The sequence below is a fragment of the Canis lupus genome, chromosome 36 (assembly GCF_048164855.1).
Source record: "Canis lupus baileyi chromosome 36, mCanLup2.hap1, whole genome shotgun sequence".
NCBI classification, from domain to species: Eukaryota; Metazoa; Chordata; class Mammalia; order Carnivora; family Canidae; genus Canis; species Canis lupus.
In genome coordinates, this window is record NC_132873.1 from 27,417,016 (window position 1) to 27,426,829 (window position 9,814).

Below are 9,814 nucleotides of genomic sequence, written 5' to 3' on the forward strand. Positions count from 1 at the left end.
CCAAAAAACAATCCAGTTAAGAAATAGCAGAAGACGTGAATAGACTTTTTTTTTTCAAAGAAGACATGAAAAGATGCTCAACACTGCTCATCATCAAGGAAATACAAACCAAACTACAATGAGATATCCCCTAACACCTGTCAGAATGGCTAAAATTAACAACACAAGAAACAACAGATACTGGCAAAAATTCAGAGAAAAGGGAACCGTCTTAGACTGTTGGTGGGAATTCATACTGGTGCAGCCACTCTGGAAAACAGTACAGAGATTCCTCAAAAAGTTAAAATATAGTTAACCACCCTACAACCCAGCAATTTCACTACAAAGTATTTATACAGAGGATTCAGAAATGCTGATCCAAATGGGCATATGCACCCGATGTTTATAGCAGCATTATCAATAGTAGCCAAATTATGGAAAAAGCCCAAATATCTATTGACAGATGAACAGATAAAGAAGACGTGTACACATACACAATGGAATACTACTCAGCCATTAAAAGGAATGAAAGATCGCCATTTGCAATGGTGTAGATGGAGCTAGAGTGTATTACACTAAGCAAAACATAGTCAGAGAAAGACAAAGACCATACAACCTCACTCATATGCGGAATTTAAGAAGCAAAACAGATGAACATAGGAGAAGGGGGCAAAAGAGAGAGAGGCAAACCATAAAACAGACTCAGCTACAGAGAGCAAAAGGAGTTTGATGGAAGGAAATGGGTGGGTGATCGGCTAAATGGATGATGGGTATTAAGGAGGGCCTAGTGATGAGCACTGGGTGTTCTATGTAAATGATGGGTCACTAAATTTGAGGCTATCTGTACTCCTGAAACCAATATTACACTGTATGTTACCTAAAACTTAAATAAAATCTTGAAACAAAACAATGAATTTTAAGAAGTATCTAGAGGCTAAAAAAATGTACAAGAGCTTCTTCTTCATACCCTTGTCAATGCTTGGTATTTTTTGTCTTTTTGATACTGGCCATTTTAACAGGTGTAAGTGATATCAATGTGGTTTCAATTTGCAATTCCCGGATGATTAGTGATGTTGAGCATATTTGCATGTGTCTATTGGCCATTTGTATGTCATCATTAGAAAAATGTTTGTCCAGATTCACTGTCCATTTTGAATCAGATGGTTTGCTTCTTTGATGTTGATAGTTTTGTGGTGGTGTCGAGTTTCCTATATATAGTATTATGTCATCTGAAAATAGTGACAATTTCACTTCTTCCCTACCAGTTTTGACGCTTTTTATCTATTTCCCTTGTCTGATTTATGGGTTAGGATTTCCATTAGTATTTTGAGTTAAAGTGGTGTAAGTGGACATCTTTGTCTTGTTCCTGATCTTAGAGAAAAAGCTGTCACTGTTCCACCATTGAGTCAGAGGTTAGCTGTGGATATTTTTTTTTTCCCTGTAGCTTTTATTATGTTGGATTATTCCATCTAAAACTATTTTACTGAAAAATGTTATCATGAATCGTTGTTGTATTTTGTTAAATAATTTTTCTGCATCTGTCGGGATGATCCTATAGTTTTTATCCTTCCTCTTTAATATATTTTATCATAATGATGAATATGTGAATATTGAATCATTCTTGCATCCCCAGAATTAACTCCACTTGACTGTGGGAAATAATCCTTTGAGTTTATTGTTGATTTTGGCTTAAAGTATTTTATTAGAATTTTTGCACCTATGTTTATCATGGATATTGGCCTGTAGTTTCTGTTTTTATGGTGTCATTGATCATAAATAGGGTAATTTGGCCTTGTAGGATGAGTTTCAAAGTTTTCTTTCCACTTCAATCCTTTAAATAGCTTGAAAAGAAGAGTTATTAACTCTTTTGTAAGTCCTTGGTAGAATTTACTTATAAACCCATCTGGTTCTGGACTTTTGTTGTTGAAAGTTTTATGATTAGTGGTTCATTTTTCTTCCTAGTAATGGGTCTCTTCAGATTTTCTATTTCTTACAGTTTTAAAAGATTGTATCTAGATATCTATTGGCATAAATCTTTCATTGTCTTCTCTTATGTCTATCTGTGGTGCTTTTATCTCTCTTCTTGCATTTTTATATTATTCAATTGGCCTTTTTTTAATTTTTTTTTCAATTGGCCTTTTTTTTTATTAGTTTCAGAAATAGAATTTAGTGATTCATCGTTGTATATAACACCCAGTGATTATATAGAAGCAGCTTTTGGTTTAATTTATTTTTGTTGTATATTTATTCCCATTCAGTTATTTATTAGTTTCTTCCTTCTACTAACTTTGGGCTTAGTGTTTTTCATTTTCTTTTTTTTTCTAGTTCCTTTTGGTGTAAGGTTAGAATTTTTGAGATTTTTATTTTTTCTTAAGGTCTGTGTCACTATAAATTTTTCTCTTAGAACTGTGTTTGCTGCATACCAAAATCTTATAGACCATAGTGTTTCCATTTTCTTTTTGTCCCTAAATATATATAGATATTTTTTTTTCTTTTTGATTTCTTCATTGATCTATTGGTAATTTAGTAGCATGTTGTTTAACCTCCACATGTTTGTATTTTTTCTCCAGGATTTTTTCCTTGTAAATAATTTTTGGCTAATATTTTTAAAGACACTTGATAGGATTTTGATCTTTTAATTTGTTTAGGCTTGTGTTGTGGCCTAACTTATGATCTATCCTGGATAATATTCCATATTCACTTAAAAATAATGTGCATGCTGCTGATGTTGGATGTATTAGATACTCACTGATGGAAGTATGGTGTTAATTATATTATATTACCATTATTATATCACTGTCAATTTCTCCCTTTATGTCTATTAATACTTGCTTTGTATATTTCACTGCTTCTAAATTGGGTGCATAGATATTTATTACAGTAATATTCTCTTCTTGGATTAATCCTTTTGTCTTTATATAATGCTATTTATAAAACAATAATCTATTTTAAAGTCTATTTTGTCTGATGTAAGTATTGCTATCCTGGATTTTTTAAGCTTCTATTTGTATACACTATTTTCCATTGTTCACTTTAGCTTTGGGTCTAAAGTGAGTTCTTATAAGCAGCATATATATCATCTTGTTTTTTTTTTCATGTAGTCATCGAATGCCTTTTAATTGGAATATTTAGTCCATTTACATTTAAAACAATCATTGATAGGTATGTACTTGTTCCCAGTTTCTTAATTGTTTTGTTTTTATTTAAATTCCAGTTAGTTAGCATACAGTGTAATATTAGTTTCAGGTATAGAATTTAGTAATTTATCACTTATATACAACACCCAGTGCTCATTACATGTGCACTCCTTCTTTATTCTCATCATCCACTCTCTTCTGGTGGCCATCTGTTTTTTCTTTATAATTAACACTCTGTTTCTTGGTTTACTTCCCTCTCTTTTCCCCCCTTTGTATCTTTGTTTTATTTCTTATATTTCACATATGAGTGAAATCTAGTGGTATTTGTTTTTTTCTGACATTTCTCTTAGCATAATACTCTCTAGCTCCATCCACAGTGTTACAAATGGCAAGATTTCATTTTTCTTGATGGCTCAGTAATATTCTATAGGATACTTGAATTTCTTGGTTTTTCATGTATCTATTTTACATTTTTGATTCGTGGTTACCATGGGGTTCAAGTTGATAATCACTAAGGTTCAAACGCATTCTAAAATCACTATATTTTACTCTGCCCTTCACATTTTATGTATTAGTGTCATATTTTATACCTTTTTATTTTATATATCTCTTGACTAATGTTTATAATTATAACTGATTTTACTACTTTTGAGTCAACCAACATAGTGGCTTTATAAGTGATTAATCTGCTACCTTTACTATACCTTTGCTTGTAGCAGTGGAATTTTTTCTTTCCACAACTGTCTTCCAGTTATGGTATTTTTTTCCACTTAAAGAAGGCTTTTTAAATATTGGTTGTAAGTATGGTTTAGTTGGAATGAACTTCTTTATCTTTTGTCTAGGAAACAATCTCTTTTTCAATTCTGAATGATAATCTTTGCCAGGTAGAGTAGAGTCGTCTTGGTTGTAGACTGTTTTTTCCTTTCAGCATTTTTTATATATCATGCCACTTTCTTCTGGCCTGCAAAGCTAACTTTCATGTATCTTGGTATGGACCTCATTGGGTTCATTTTGTTTGAGGCTATCTGTAATTCCAGACCTGAGTATCTTTCTCCCTCCAGATTAGGGAACTTTTTAGCTATTATTTCTTCAAATAAGATTTCTACCTCCTTTATTCCCTATTCTCCTTCTGAGATTCCCTACAATACAAATGCTATAATGCTTAGTGATATTGCAGAGGTCCTTCAACCTATTCTTTTCTATTTGATGATTGATTAATTGACTGAGGTTCAGCTTTTTTTTTTTTTTTCTGTTACACTGTCTTTCAGATCATTGAACCATTCTTCTGTATCTTCTAATTTGCTGTTCAGTCCCTGTAGGCTCCATTTTTCCTTCCATTTATTGTCTCCATCAGCTCTCTTTGTTATAGTTTCTCAGTTTTCACTGAGTGCATTGACTCTTTCTCTAGTCCAGTGAATATCTTTTTGACCATTACATTGCATTCTTTATCAAACATAATGTTTATCTCCATTTTATTTAAAGTTTTTCTGTGATAATGTTCTTGCCTTTCATTTGGGACATATTCCTCTGTCATCTCACTTTGTCTGTTTCTATGTATTAGGTCAGCTATGTCTTTTCATCTTTAGTCAGTAAAGAAGCCTTGTGTAGAAGAGACCTTGTGATGTCCTGTAGCATAATCCCGCTTGTCAGCAGAGCCAGATGATCCGGGAGTGTCCTCTGTGTGGGCTACATGCAGTCTTATATTGTGGCTGAGCTATGATTGCTGTGGGCACACTGATGCATTGTCCTTCAGCCCAGCTGGCTGCAATGACCCACTTTGCCAGCTGAGGGGGCAATGGGTAGAGTTTTCTGCCTGGATTGTTGATAGGTTTGGCTAAAGCTGTTGTGGGCTCACTGGTGAGCAGGCCTAGCCCTCATCTTGGCTGTCTGCAGTAAGCCACTGTGACAGCTCCAGGAACACTGTAGGACAGGGCTTGTTCCCTGAACAGCCAGTTGTGAGGCACAGGTACAGGAATTGCAGATAAGTTGATGTGTTGTTACCTCCTACCCCTTCCTCATAGCAGGAGTCTCTTTGGATTGTTGCCAGTTTTCCTTCCATTTATTGTCTCTGTGCCAGTACCATGCTGCCTACAGGTTATAGTGAGACAGGAGAACTTTGGCGGGATGGCTGACAAAATGGGTAGCCTGGAACCAAAGGGGAATGCCAAAGTATGACATGGGGTGCTAGCAAGATAAGAGAAAATTACAATTAGCTCCTGGAAGCATCTGGCTATCTAGTCTAGGGGAGGGCAAAAATAATGGTACCCTTTTTGTTCCTGGAAAAATTTTCTGCAATTCACTGCCCCTCTGGCACACGTCCTAAATCTAATCAATAGATCTTCTTCACACAGACTCCTGGCACTTTTCAAACTGCTGCTTCTATGCTGTCTCAGACCAATTTTTTAAGTGTGTTGGGTCTTTAACTCCAGGAGCTTTACAAATCAGGTCTCAAAGCCCATTGATTTTTCAAAGCCAGATATTATGAAGACTTGTCCTCCCACTGCAGGTCTCCAGGGCCAAGTGTGTGGTTGGGCCACCTCATTCCTCTCCTTGTGATGTCTCTCCCATTTGTAGTTAGTTCATACTGGAGATTTGGTTTCCTACTACATCTTTGCTACTCCTGCCATTTTCAATATGGCCTTAATGACTAATTGTGAAAGATCTATTCTTCCCATCTATAGGTTGTTTTCACAATTTGTTGCAGTACATATAGTTGTTGCCTTAGTGTACCCATGGAGCAAGCAAGGTAAGCCTAGGATCTTTCTACCTTGCCATCTCCCCTCCCACTTTGTTCTTGTTGTTGAGTTTGAAGATTTTTTTTTTTGGCATAATTTGGAAAACAATCTTTATCAGATGTGTTTTCTGTAAATATATCCTCGTAGTCTGTGGTTTATTTTCTCATCCTCTTGACATTCTTTCACAGAGGGAAATTTTAAATTTTTATAAAGTTAAATTTATCAATTATTTATTTCATGTACTGTGCCTTTGGTGTTATCTCTAAAAAGTCTAAAATTACCAAGCCCAAAGTCATCTAAATTTTCTATGTTATCTTTTAGAAGTTTTTAAATTTGTGTTTTGGGGTACCTGGGTGGCTCAGTAGTTGAGTGTCTGCCTTCGACTCAGGGTGTGATCCCAGGGTCCCAGGATCAAGTCCCACATCAGGCTCTCTGCAGGAAGACTGCTTCTCTCCCTGCCTATGTCTCTGCCTCTCTCTCTGTGTCTCTTGTGAATAAATACATAAAATCTTTAAAAGTGAATGAATGAATGAATTTGTGTTTTATATTTAGATTTGGGATTCATTTTAAGTTAATATCTGTGTTCTATGTTTAGATCATTTTTTATGTCTGTGGACATCAAATTTGGACACCACTCGTTGAAATGAGGAAAAGGTTTTTAAGATGCATGTGTCTTCTGTGGTGTTGTGTCTGTTACGGTTTTTGACCCATTTTTTTTTAACTGGGTTGTTTCCTTATTTTCATTTTTTTTTAAATTTCTTTTTAGAGAGAAAGAACAGTGGGGAGGCACAGAAGGAGAAAGAAATAGAAGGAATCTCAAATGGACCCCCAATTGAGTATGGAGCCCAAAGCAGGACTCAATCCAAGATCCTAAGATCGTTACAGGAGCTGAAATCAAGAGTTAGATGCTTAAACGACTGAGCCAACCACGCTCCCTTCTCCATTTGACTTTTAAATGTTATTTGTATATGTTGGAAAGTAGTCCTTTAAGAAGTTTGTCTTTTGCAAGTATCTTCTCCCACTCTGTGACTCGTCTTTTCATTCACTTAACATCTTTACCAGAGTAGAAATTTTTAACTTGACTAAAGTCTAACTTATCAAGTACTTCTTTCAAAGATTGTGCCTTTGGTATTATATCTAAACTTTGCTCCACTACATTACTTTTGCTCTTTTGTCAAAGACGAGTTGACTGTATTTATGTAGGTATCAGGTTTTTCTTTTTAAGATTTTATTTATTTTTTTATGAGAGACAGAGACACAGGCAGAGGGAGAAACAGACTCCATGCAGGAAGCCCAATGTGGGACTCGATCCTGGATCTCCAGGATCACACCCTGGGCTGAAGGCGAGCTAAACCCTGAGCCACCCGGACTGCCCAGGTACCAGGTTTTAAGCTAATTAAGAAATAGAACAAAAATCTATCTTTATTCATTCTTTAACTTTATTTATTGCTCAAAGCTCCTCTTTTCATTTAGATACAAATTTCTGATCTATTTTTATTTTATTTTTTGCATCCAATGAATATTTTGCAACATTTCTTGTAGAACAGGTGCTGACAATGGTTTCCTTCTATTTTTGTGTGCTTCAGAAAGTCTTTATTCTCTTTTAAATTTGAAGAATCATTTCACTAGCTCTAGGATTCTAGGTTGATGAGTTTTTCTTTTAACATTTTAAATATTTCACTCATTCTTTTTGCTGGTGAGTTTTCTGAAAGTAAAGTGATTTTTCTTTTTTAATCAGTTGATGAAAAGATATGAAACACTTCAATAATTTGCATGCCATCCTTGGGCAGAGGTCATGCTAATCTCTGTAGCATTCAAATTTTAGTGTATGTGCTGCTGAAGCAAGCAATACTCTAATTCTTATTCTTATTCCTTTGTTGGTTGTGTTTTTCCTCACCCTGGCCTTTTCCTTTAGAATTTTATGTTTTTCTTGGGTTTCTGCATTGCTAATATGATTTGCCTAGATATGGATGTTTATTTTTTTTTGCTTGTTTTGTGATGTTAACATTCTTTGGGGGCCTTGCTCTGTGGTTTGATGCTTGTCATTTGTTTTGAAAAGTTCTCAGTTGTTTTAATTTCAAATGTTTCTTCTATTTTTTTTTTCATTCTGATGTGTTATATTTTTTAATGTTCTCCTATGGTTACAGGATATTCCCTTTCTTTATTTTTATTTGGAAAGTTTATGTTGCTCTATGCTCAGGCTGACTATTTCCTCAAGCATGCCAAGTATATTACTTATAAGACTATCAAAAGCATTTGCCTTTAAAAAAATATTTCTAGCATTTACTTTTGATTCTTAGAGATCCTGTCTTAGAGTTAATGTGACCTATCTGTTCTTGCATGATATTTATAGTTGTTTTATAGTTCCTGTCTACTAATTTACATCTGTATAATGCCCTAGACTAGTTCTGATGACTTCTTTTTCTCTTCAGTTTTTTTCTTGCCTTTAGGAAAGCCAAACATGTTGTATTAAGGAATAGAAATTGAGGTAAATAAGTCTTTAATGTGAGGATTTATGATATTTGACTAATTATTTGGCTGTATTTAATGTCTGTTTTAGGTATCAGAGACTTTACTTTCCTCAGATTCCTTATTTTTGTCTCACTTTGGGCTTTGGGTGTTTCTCTGAGTCATTGATTGGAGACAGTCTGTGTCCCCTACCCCTTGCAAGTAAAATAAAGAATCTTTCTCAGATGCTCACTTTTAGAACTTGATGGGATTCCTGGAGATAAAGCTGATAAAAGTGTATGGTCCCCCATAAGTCTGTCACTCTTATGCTAGTCCATGCTTAACTCCAGAAATGCATCAAAATTAGGACTCATGCTTCTTTCAGTTTAAAGTTCCAGTGGCTTCTATTCCAGGTAAGCAGATCCTAGAAAGCACCTGCTTTTCCAGATTTCAGAATGGTAGTTTGCCTTCCAAACTTTGTCCCATGATGAGTACTAAAAAATTGACTTTCAGTTTGTATAGTTTTTTTCTTACAATGTCAAAAGTGACAACCTCTAAGTCACTTACATGGTATAGTTGCAACTAGTTCTTTGTTTTGGATTAGCTCTACTTTGAGTTTTAATCCCAAAGGAAGAGAATTAGAAAAAATTTTTTTTTCTTTTTTTCTATTGTGATAAGTAACTTTACATCTCTATGCCTTAGATAACTAATTTTAAATCAAGGATAATATTACCTACCTTATAGATTTGTTAAAAGGATTAAATTAGATGAGACAGATGTTGATCATAAATGTTTAGGTAAGGATGTTACATTAGTTTTTCCCACAAATGTCCTATCCATATAAATATTTGCAGACAAACATACTAGCCCTAGTTCTACCAGACACCATTGGCATAACCATAGGTATTTACTATACTACACTTCTGTGTACATCTTAGAAATGTGGATATGGTTATTCTAACTGACACAAGGGGATTTTTCTGGTATAAGGAAAAAATTTTTCTCTATTGTACAGTTACTTGAACAAAGAAAATCCAGAATGAACACAAAGAGACTTTTTTTAAGCTGGAAGTTACATGAGAAAGACTCATAAATTTTTTTAAAAAAGTGTTTGTAATTTTACATAGTTCAAGCATAAAATATTAGTCATATTTTGAAATAACTCCTGTATTATCAAGACCATAAGGCAGAAATTTTGTTTTTCTGTGTATTCAGCAGAGTTTTTCCTTACTGTACTAAAATCAAAGAGAAGCTTGGCTTATTCATTTGGTTATGTTATCTAGAAAAGTAGTTTGATATTGAATGTGATCTGTTATATCTTAATTTCTAACATTAAATGGAAATATAAAGCATGCTTTTATCTTTAGTTAGCCTTACATTCTTGAATTAAAATACAATAAGCAGTTGTTTCCTAAGCACTAAGAGGCCAAATATGGAAGACAATCATTTAAAAGGATAGTTGTAGAAGTTGTTGATCAATATAAAAAAATATTGTACATTTTTCTCACCTGATTT

At 34.2% G+C, this 9,814-nt stretch overlaps 1 pseudogene; it reads right to left on the reverse strand.

The window, feature by feature from the left end:
• Positions 1–7,596: 7,596 nt before the first annotated feature.
• LOC140625923 (U6 spliceosomal RNA) lies at positions 7,597–7,696 on the reverse strand (annotated as a pseudogene).
• Positions 7,697–9,814: the final 2,118 nt, after the last annotated feature.